The 10953-nt window shown below is 40.7% G+C and overlaps 1 pseudogene; it reads left to right on the plus strand.

Moving 5' to 3' along the window:
• The first annotated feature begins 5154 nt into the window (after positions 1-5154).
• LOC113354606 lies at positions 5155-5254 on the plus strand (annotated as a pseudogene).
• Positions 5255-10953: the final 5699 nt, after the last annotated feature.

Consider the following 10953-nt stretch of genomic DNA (forward strand, 5'->3'; position numbering starts at 1 on the left):
CAAATAAAAACAGAAGTGAAAAGGACTCAACGAGATATGGTGAAACTATCATGTTATTTCTAACACCTGAGCTCTGTGCTTTTATGAATAGACTCTTTAGATGTTGCCATCTAGTCAGATTGGTTCCTCAACTCCTACAACCAAAATGCTTCCATCCACTTAGATTGGTTAGTGCCATCCTTAATAGGGATAAATTTCTAGGCTCTGGAGTTTATTTATTGCAACGAAAAGGTAAAAAAAGTTCTACCCCACCCCCAAACTTAAATCTAACATTGTCCTCAATGTTTCTAATTAAAGAACAGTACCAAAAATATAAGTAACATGAGGAAATAGTAAAGAGAGAAGTCGGAAAGATAGTACCTGGGTGAAGTGTAACCAAAAACCTACAAAAATATATACAACATACAAAATCGCCTCGATGGTCAATCAAGGTAAACAGGGTCCTCCAGAGGGACCTCCTCAACATCACCTGTAGGAAAAGGCTCTAAAAGGGCTTCAATCGCTGACCGTTAACCTTCGAAGAACTACTACCATCTGGTGTCTCAATCTCAACAGCGCCATGAGGAAAAACAGTACGGACCACAAAAGGACCGGTCCACCGAGAGCGCAACTTCCCGGGGAATAGATGCAAACGAGTGTCATACAGAAGAACTTTTTGACCTGGAGAAAATGACTTTCGTAAAATATTCCTATCATGCACAAGTTTCATTTTGTTCTTATACTCCTTAGCACTATCGTATGCATCTCTACGAATCTCGTCCAACTCATTGAGCTGGAGCTTTCTTTGAGCTCCTGCCTTGTCAAGTGAAAAGTTTAAGTTCTTAATAGCCCAATAGGCTCGATGCTCTAACTCAACAGGCAGGTGACATGCCTTGCCAAACACTAAACGATAAGGTGACATTCCAATGGGTGTCTTAAACGCAGTACGGTAAGCCCATAAGGCATCAGTAAGCCTCGACGACCAGTCTTTCCTATTTGGATTAACTGTTTTCTCTAGAATACGTTTAATTTCCCTATTGGAAACCTCTACCTGACCACTAGTCTGAGGGTGATATGGGGTTGCTACTTTATGGGTAATACCGTATTGTTTCATTAAAAGAGCAAACGGTCTATTACAAAAGTGTGAACCTCCATCACTAATTATAGCTCGCGGCGTACCAAAACGTGTAAGTATATTCTCTTTCAAAAACTGGACTACGACCCTGTGGTCATTCGTTTTACACGGAACCGCCTCAACCCACTTAGACACATAGTCTACAGCGACAAGTATGTAAAGATAACCAAACGAAATAGGAAATGGACCCATAAAATCAATGCCCCACACATCAAAGACCTCAATCACTAAAATAGGGTTCAAAGGCATCATATTTCTACGGGAAATGGTTCCTAACTTCTGGCAACGCTCACAAGAAACACAATGACTATGGGAATCTTTAAACAACGAAGGCCAGTAAAATCCACACTGCAAAATCTTAGCAGCAGTCTTCTTAGCACTAAAATGACCCCCACATGCATGTTCATGACAAAAGGAGATAATACTAGACTGGTCACTCTCAGATACACATCTCCTAATAATCTGGTCCGGACAATACTTAAACAGATAAGGATCGTCCCAAAAGAAATGCTTAACCTCGGCTAAAAACCTAGAACGATCTTGCTTACCCCAATGTTGAGGCATTCGACCAGTAACAAGATAATTCACTATATTTGCATACCAAGGTGATTGGGAAACAGAGAACAATTGTTCATCAGGAAAACTATCCCTTATAGGAAGGGAATTAGGGGAACTAACAACTAGCCTAGACAAGTGGTCTGCTACTACATTTCTGCACCCTTTTTGTCTCTAATGTCTGGAAAATTCTTGTAACAAAGGATCCATCTAATCAATCTAGGTTTGGTATCCTTCTTAGAAAAAGGTATTTCAAAGCAGCATGATCAGTATAGATTACGATCTTAGAACCTAATATAGGATCTAAACTTATCCAAGGCAAACACGATGGCTAAATTCCTTCTCGGTAGTTGTAGTTCATTTGGGCATCATTCAGAGTTTTGCTAGCATAGTAAATCACATGAGTAATTTGTTTTCTCGTTGACCTAAAACGCCTATAGCATAATCTGAAGCATCACACATAATTTCAAAGGGTAGGTTCCAGTTAGGTGCCTGGACTATCGGGGCAGTAGTGAGTAAAGTTTAAGCTTCTCAAAAGCCTTAAACAAGCATCATCAAAGACAAACTTAACATCTTTGCAAGCAAATTGCAAAGAGGTCTAGAAATCAAGCTAAAATCCTTAATGAATCGACGGTAAAAACCTGCATGCCCTAGAATGACCTAATATCTTTTACGGTTTTTGGGACCTGTAAAGTCTTAATAAGGTCAACTTTGGCTTTGTCTACCTCTATACCCTTTGAAGAGACGATGTGCCCTAACACAATTCCTGATTAACCATGAAATGGCATTTTTCCCAATTAAGCACTAAATTTTTTCCTTACACCTAGTCAACACTAATGTCAAATGATGCAAGCACTCATCAAAAGATGAACCAAACACTGAAAAATCATCCATAAAGACCTCTAAAAACCGTTCTACCATGTCAGAAAATATGCTCATCATGCAACGCTGAAAAGTCGCAGGGGCATTACAAAGCCCGAAAGGCATGCGTCTATACGCAAAGGTACCAAAGGGACAGGTAAAAGTGGTTTTTCTTGGTCTTCTGGGGCAATAACGATCTGATTATAACCGGAGTAGCCATCTAAAAAAGTAGTGACTATGTCCAGCTAATCTCTCTAGCATCTGGTCGATGGAAGGGGAAAGTGGTCCTTCCTTGTGACCTTGTTCAATTTCCTATAGTCAATACACACACGCCATCCCGTGGTCACTCGGGTTGGGATTAATTCATTATTATCATTCTGGACTACAGTGATACCTGATTTCTTGGGGACAACCTGAACAGGGCTGACCCACTTACTGTCTGAAATTGGGTAAATAATACCCGCATCTAACAACTTAAGCACCTCTTTTCGAACTACCTCTTTCATGTTAGGGTTCAGTCGACGTTGCATCTCCCTAGAAGGTTTGGAGTCTTCCTCTAAATGAATCTGATGCATACACACAGTAGGACTTATACCCTTAATGTCTGCTATAGTCCACCCTAAAGCTTCCTTATTGTCTTGAAGTACTTTACTAGCCTACTTTCCTGATCACTATCCAAATCGGAAGCTACAATCACAGGTAAAGTCTCAGATGGGCCTAAAAACACATACTTTAGAGTATCGGGTAGTGGTTTAAGGTCCAACTTTGGGGGCTCTTCTAAAGAAGGAATTAGGGTAGTCTCAGAAACTGGTAACGGTTCGAACCTAGCTTTCCATCTATCAGTGTCTAACACAGGGGTAGAATCTAATAGAGCATTCACCTGTTCAATAGTGCTATCGTCGTCAAAATCTAAACCAAAATGGGATAGACAACTTTCTAATGGGTCTTCAGAAAATGTTTGGTAATGACTCTGAACTCTTCTATCATGTTCACCTCTTCAACACATGTGTCATCTAGCTCAAGGTAGCTTACTGACATTAAAAATGTTCATCTCCATAGTCATATTACCAAAAGATAAACTCATCACACCATTTCGACAGTTAATGATCGCATTAGACGTAGCTAAAAATGGGCGACCTAAAATCACAGGTATCTGGTTCTCTGGGTCAGGGACAGGTTGGGTATCTAGGACCACGAAATCCACTGGATAATAAACTTGTCGACCTCAATAAGGACATCCTCAATAACACCTCGAGGAATTTTAACAGACCTATCAGCTAACTGCAGTGTTATCTGAGTAGGTTTCATTTCACCAAGTCCTAGCTGTAAGTACACATGGTACGGAAGTAGGTTCACACTGGCTCCTAAGTCAAGTAAAGCTTTTTCTACCCGGCGTTTACCTATTGTACAAGCAATGGTAGGGGAACCTGGGTCTTTGTACTTTGGAGTTGTAGTGTTTTGAATAATTGAACTTACGTGACTAGCTAAAAAGGCTTTCTTATGGACGCTAAGTTTTCGCTTTCGCGTACACATATCCTTAAGGAACTTGGCATAAGCAGGAATTTGCCTAATTGCATCTAATAAAGGAAGGTTTATGGTAACTTGCTTAAAAACCTCCAATATGTCATTAAAGTTCGATTCCTTCTTTGTTGGTACTAATAGCTGAGGAAATGGGGCTCTAGGCACAGAATCAGACCTCTCAGGACTGAGTTGGCATCATCAGAAATTTTATCAGTTTCCTTAGCTAGTGGTCCTGAGGGGTGAACTACAGTATGTTCACTATCGGGCATGGTTACCTGATTGTCTACTATTCTACCACTCCTAAGGGTTCTAATAGCATTCAATTGATTCGATGGTTTTGTACCTACTTCATGAACTCCTCTAGGATTGGGATTAGTCTGACTAGGGAACCTACCATTATCTCTCTCACTTAAGGTCTTAGCTATTTGGCCGACTTGAAGTTCTAACTTAGCAAGGCTCTGAGCATTAGTTTGAAAATTCTGCTTGGTTTCCTGTTGAAAACTAACATGGCTCTGTGCTAACATTTCCTGAGTTTTTGCTAACATCTTAATAGATTCCTCTAAGCTAGTCGTTTTATTTTCTGGGCCTGATGTATTCCTAGTGTAGCCAAAACCTGGGGGAGCATTAGAATTATTAGACTGACCCTGACTCTGGCCCTTAGACCATGAAAAGTTCGGATGGTTCCTCCAACCAGGATTAAGGTTTCTGAATATGGGTCAAACTTCTGACGATTATCAAACCTAGTTTTATTATATAGAGCATTGGCTTGCTCTTCATTATTCTGGCCTTCCCAAAGAGGCTCCAATCTACCACTAGTGTTACCCACTTCTAAAGCTTCTAACCTTTTCGCTATAGCAGAAATTTTGGCATCTGATTCATAGCCTCCTTCTACCCTATTAACGTTTCCTCTGCTAGGAAGAATTGTTTTCTGGGGTCCCCTACTACTTTCCCATTGTTGGGTCTTTTCGGCGACTTCATGCAAATATGTCATCGCGTCATCAACTGTTTGGTTCTCAAATCCACCAGTACACATAGATTCTATTGTGGTTGTGGTGGGATAATCTAAACCCTCATAAAGGATCTGAACTAACCTAACCTTCTCTAAACCATGATGAGGACATTGGGCTAATAAATCATTGAACCTTTCCAAATACCTATACAAAGTTTCTCCCTCCTGTTGAGAAAACGTGCAGATTTGCGTCCTAATAGACGATGTTTTGTGCCTAGGGAAAAACTTGTTCAAAAAGGAAGATGTAAGTTGTTCATACGTTTCGATTGACCCGGAAGCCAAACTATATAGCCACGATTTAGCTTTATCTTTCATGGAAAAGGGGAATAACCTAAGTTTCAAAGAATCATCATCTAGGTTTCTAATACTGAGGGTACTACAAATTTCCTCAAAGTCCCTAACATAGAAATAGGGGTTTTCATTTTCTTTCCCTAAAAAGATTGGGAGCAGCTATAAGGTCCCAGGTTTAAGTTCATAAGTTGCTTCCGTCTCAGCTAACCTGATACATGAGGGACGAGTAGTCCTAGTTGGATTCAACAAAGCTTTCAAATTTGCCATTTCTGGCGCTATCGGAGCAACAGGGATTCTCTCCTCAGTCAAAGGACGTTCAAAAACAGACTCTTCAAAAGTCGGACTCTCTAGATTAAGGTAATCGAGACGCTTAGAACTACTAGGTTTCTCTTTAACAAATCTACCTAGTGCGTCTCTTTTACGTTCAGGCATACAATAGAATTTTCTAAATTGGAAGGGTAAGCAAACACAGATCAAGGACGACTCAACCAAATCAAACCTATTGATTTCTAGCAAACAAGCATGATGGCTCCACTTATATTGTTTCTAGACCAGCTTCTAATCCTTCGAACGGGAATTCGTTACAATTTAAGAAAACCCCTCTGGAATCAATCCGAGTTAACGTAAGTTGAATAGAGGCGAGGGAAGCTCGGTGGAGCTTTGATACCCAAGGCCTCACCGGTATTACAAGGCGGCGCAGTCACGCATTCAACTTACAGAAACCGTCAAGAACTTCGAAGTATGCTTAAAAGAGTAACCAATATTTTTCGAATGACTTTCCTGTTAAGCTTGTTACCATATCGGTCTCGTTCTAGTCAAAATTTTAGGCTTAAGTTCGCGTAGGTTACGTGTTCCTAAAGCGGGCAAGAAGAGAACAGTGATGAAATCCGAACCCTTATCTTGTATGGCCAGGCCTTTCCCTTTACTAGAAAAATAAATGTCCGTATTCAGTCCTCAACATATATGCATACGAAGGAGTCTAGTAACTCGCTGACAGGGGATTCACGAGTGTTTAGAATCTTACCTCCCGTTCCAGACGGGGAATGAATCGGTTGTAGTCGACTCGGGCCACTGACTCCGATGTCTAGTGTACGAACCCAAGGTGCAGAGACAATATCGTAATTGTCCTCCTTCTCTGCAAACCGTTTATATTTAAAGTACCCTTTCGTAGGGTAATAAAAAAAAATAATGTCCCCAAAGTCCAAAAGTCCAAAAAGTAAAGAAAAATTACAAAAATAATAAACCCTAATACAGTTTTTTATTTTCTAAAAGAAAATAAACAAACCCTAAACTAAAATTGTCTAAAATAAAATTGTCTTCTTTTCTGTTCTTTTTGCTTTAATCTTTAGCTCCAAGTCTTTATGAAATCACCAAACTCTTTGGCTCAATTTTCTTTATGATCCAGAATCTGTAGACACAAGACAAATACCCAAAAACATAAAAAAAACAAAAATAATAAAATAAAATAAATCTAAAACCCTAAAAACAAGTCCGCGTCGGCAGCGCCAAAAATTGATGTGATTTGTAGATAGTGGTAAAAAGACTGTCGTTTCTCAGACTTGTGAAGGATTTTTTTAGACTTAAATTCAAAACTAAAATAAAAAACTCAATAAAAATTATAGCAAACTCAAACAAAGATGATATCAATATTAAAAGAAACACTGAGGATAAGATTCTACTATTTTCCAAGTTCAAAGTGATTAAACCAATACTTATATTTATGCAGTTTTCTCGTTTAATTTGATTATAAAATATTGCAACAAGTAGATTTTCAAAAGTAGTAATTGTAAATACCAAGTATGAAGCATCAAAAGTCTTAAAACTAAGCATACTCCATCAAAATAGATCACAATCACTCAAATAAAAATCATATTCAATAATAGTTCAAGGCAAATAATCATATAATTATTGCAAATAAAAAGATAAAATAGAATATACCACTTTTTGTTGGAAAAATAGCTTCCTCTACCGCCTCAGCAATGAGGTTTATCTCCTCATATTAATCATGGCCTCAAAATATGTGTTTGTTGCTCAAAAGATGATTAAAAGAGTGAAAAGTAATAATACAGACGATTCGCAACAGTTTGTTGGTGTTGCAGAATCACTGTTACAGGGAGAAATAGTAGCTAAAGACCTAATGCAACCGCTGTGATGAACGACACATAGGTTCTGCTATGAAACAACGATAGGTTTCTGCGACAGTTGCTTGTGCGTCAATGTTCTTCGTGTTCTTCCTCTTCAACAACAGCAGAATAAGGTACTTTCCTGCAACTCGATCTCTAGAGCTCTGTGGTGTTCTAAACTTATCTGAAAGGCTTCGGACCTCTTATATGACTTATCCCCTCTCCTTTTATAGTCCACAGCTCGATTAAATCTCCCCCAAAATCTTGGTTTATCTCCACATCAAGTTTCGGAGTTTTCTTTCTGCCAAACTCTCTTTACGCGTATTTGACCTCTCCCAATACTTCCAAACTCTTTATTAGATAACTACGAATGTTGGGGAAGCTTTTCTAGCCTTTAATCTCCCTGAATTATCGAAAAAATATTCCAACAGCAACCCGTGACCACAACACCTCTGTTTCCTTCTCCCGGTCGATCTAGCCCAATTCATTCGATCCAATCACATATACCAACCCTGTTATGCTCTAGGAAGTCCATCCCAACAAAAATCAGCCATTGAATCTCGTTATTTCACGCCCAACTGATGCTCCCAAATTCACGCAGGTAATAATAGAGTTTCCCGCCAAATTTGAAATTTGAATTTGTGAAGAAAGGGGGCGCCCCCTATCCAGAGTAGGGGTTCCTTTAGCAGCTGCCTTAAGGGGTGTCCTGGGGGTGCCCCTTATCCAAACCGGGGGTCCGAATAGCAAGTGTCCTCCGGGTGCTTTTCGACAACTTTTCGAGCCAATTTTTTCCAAAAATGTTTATTGGCCAAAAATACCTACAAATAAATAAAACACCATAATAAGTACAAAAATAAGCCCTAACAATATATAGAATCGAGACAAATCGGACACAAAAATGTGTCTATCATTATGCACCCATGAGCGCCCCAGAACCATGTCATAATTAGGGCATTCTTTAACGATGTGGAATTTGCCATGTGTTAGAGCATCTCCTACCTTTATTTCGAGGTTGATGTAGCCGTAAGCGCTTATTGCTTCTCCTTCTGGGTTTTTGACCACAATTGGGGAGTGATTAGCCTCCTGCTTTGAAACTCCTGCAGATCTTAGAGTCTTGACGGTAACAATGTTGATGTCGGCGGCCGCGTCGATTAGTATGCTTTCAAACTCGACATTCTCTAGGTGAGCAGTGGTCAGCAGTCCCCAGTTGCACTTTCCAACAACGCTTCCCGAGAGAGGTTGGGATTTGGGAGTGGTTTATTCGACATAGAAAATCCGTTTTCCCGACACAACGCGATTGAGGAGTGCAAATTTGTCTTGACGCTACGCCTTGGATAAATAGAGGATTTCGCATACACGCCGCATCATGGACTGCACGGTTTTGTGAACGGAATCCCAAGAAAGTATACAACTCCTGACTGGAAGAGGATCTCTGTGAACTCCCTCATGGCCCAGTTGAAGTTCTCCTGCCTCCACATTTTCTTTGAAGATGTGTTTTAATTTATTGCATTCATTGGTCGGGTGATGAACGAACCTGTGGTAACGACAATACTTGGGATTTCCCATTTCCTCTTCAGTTGGCGGGCTTCTGATAGGAGGCAGCTTGATGGAATCATCTTGAATCCGTGCCTCCAAGAGTTCAATTACTTCCTCGATTGGAAATGGGAAATCTAAGGCAGCTTCTCCGTCTTCTTGGTGTTGCATAGGAGCTTTAGTCGCGGCTTTTCGAGGTGGAGCCGCCTGATGTGCTGGTGCTGCACGCTTGGGTTGCTGTTCTGCCGCTAGAGCTTTAATTTTTCCTCCTTCGCTCACCACTCTTACATAGGAGCCATTGTTGTGTTTCTTGTTAATGAGGCATTTGTTTCCTCGAGTTTCGCGTGCGTCTTCACCTCTGGATGGCCTGGTTCTTTCTAACAATGCCTGTGCTGTTGTGGCCGACCGCTTAGCAGCCTCATGGAGTTTAGAGAATGTATGGAACCGTAGATTCTCCAGTAAGGAACGATAAATAGGAACCACGATTTTAATGCAATACTCCACCAATTGTTGCTCAGTCACGTTTGGGTCGTGACAATCCAATGCTTGAATTCTGAATCTCTTGACATAATCATTTGGATGCTCATTGTTTCGTTGAAACATCCTTCCTAAATCTGAGAAGGTGATTTTCTCAGATACAAAGAAGTACTTCTTGTAGAAAGCCGTAACCATGTCACATCAGTTGGATATGTTGTTCGGTGCGATGTTGTTGTACCAGGTGTACGCTCTTCCGGTAAGTGATTTCGAAAATTCCTTCAAACGGGGGACATGATTGTACTCGTGTTCACCCAAGGATTCCAGAAATCGGTAGACATGTTCACGTGCATTACCAATACCGTCATAAAGGGAGAATTGTGGAGAAGAATACCCCCTTGTAAGACTTACTCTATGTACTTCAGGAGGATATGGGGGTTGATGCTGATGCATGTCCACCGAGTTTCCTTTGTCTCGATTTCGAAGAATTCGTTCCAAATCTTCATGCCTGATGAAATTGGATGGTTAATTCCTCTCCAATGGACGTTCAGGAGCAAAACATGCCTCTTCATCTACAAAGGTGCGTCATGCTGAGGTACTGGCTCCAGGAGTATTAAAGGTGCTCCTCATTGTCTCTGGTTAGCGTGATTCCTGTGGTAGCCGCTCCGTTAGTGTTTTGAGGAAAGTAAGTACCTCTTTCTGAGTTGAAGCCATGTCCGTCTGAGCCTTAGAAAGAACTTCATGTCTTTCCATCAAATCAGCAATGGTAATAGGGGGTCGGCCTCCTCTGGTTCCTCCGGTCTCTCGTCCTGATGGTGGAGTGGCAGCGGATCTGGTGACAACTGGGGGTGTCACACTTGAATAGATATTGGGAATGGCAGCATCAGCTCTGGCTCTGGTGATCAGAGGTGTAATGAATGAGGGAACGTTTCTTGCGCCGCTGGTGTTGATCATGCTGACATGTGGTACATTGATGTCACTAGAAGGAACGTTGAAACCAAGGACGTTTTCAGCGCCGGTGGCCTCAGGGTTTGTTGCTGATCCGTACCTGAGCTCTACCATCTTGAAATTGGGATTGGAAAAATGAAATTAAAAAGCAACCGAGAGATTAATCTCCCACTGTGGTCGCCAATTTTTTATGGGTAAAAATTGTTTCTACTGGTGTTTGTGGGTAAAAACTGTTTCTGCTGGTTTTGGTCAATTTGGGTGTTTGGATGAGAAACGAGCCTAAACCTTAAACAAATGCGCTGCACGGGAGTACTTTAGATTCGAGAGATAAATCTGTACAATTCTGGCCTAAACCAAGAATTGGCCGTTCCAGGCTTGCTTCGGTCACAAAATGAAGGAGAAGGGTTGGTGTTGAGACCATAATGGTTAATTTTGAAGGTGTGGTTATTTTATGACTTGTATCAGAATATGGAACTGGATTGTGGAATGTAAGCTATCAGTTCTTTGGTGTTTTATGGATACCA

Source organism: Papaver somniferum, chromosome 2, assembly GCF_003573695.1.
Source record: "Papaver somniferum cultivar HN1 chromosome 2, ASM357369v1, whole genome shotgun sequence".
NCBI classification, from domain to species: domain Eukaryota; kingdom Viridiplantae; phylum Streptophyta; class Magnoliopsida; order Ranunculales; family Papaveraceae; genus Papaver; species Papaver somniferum.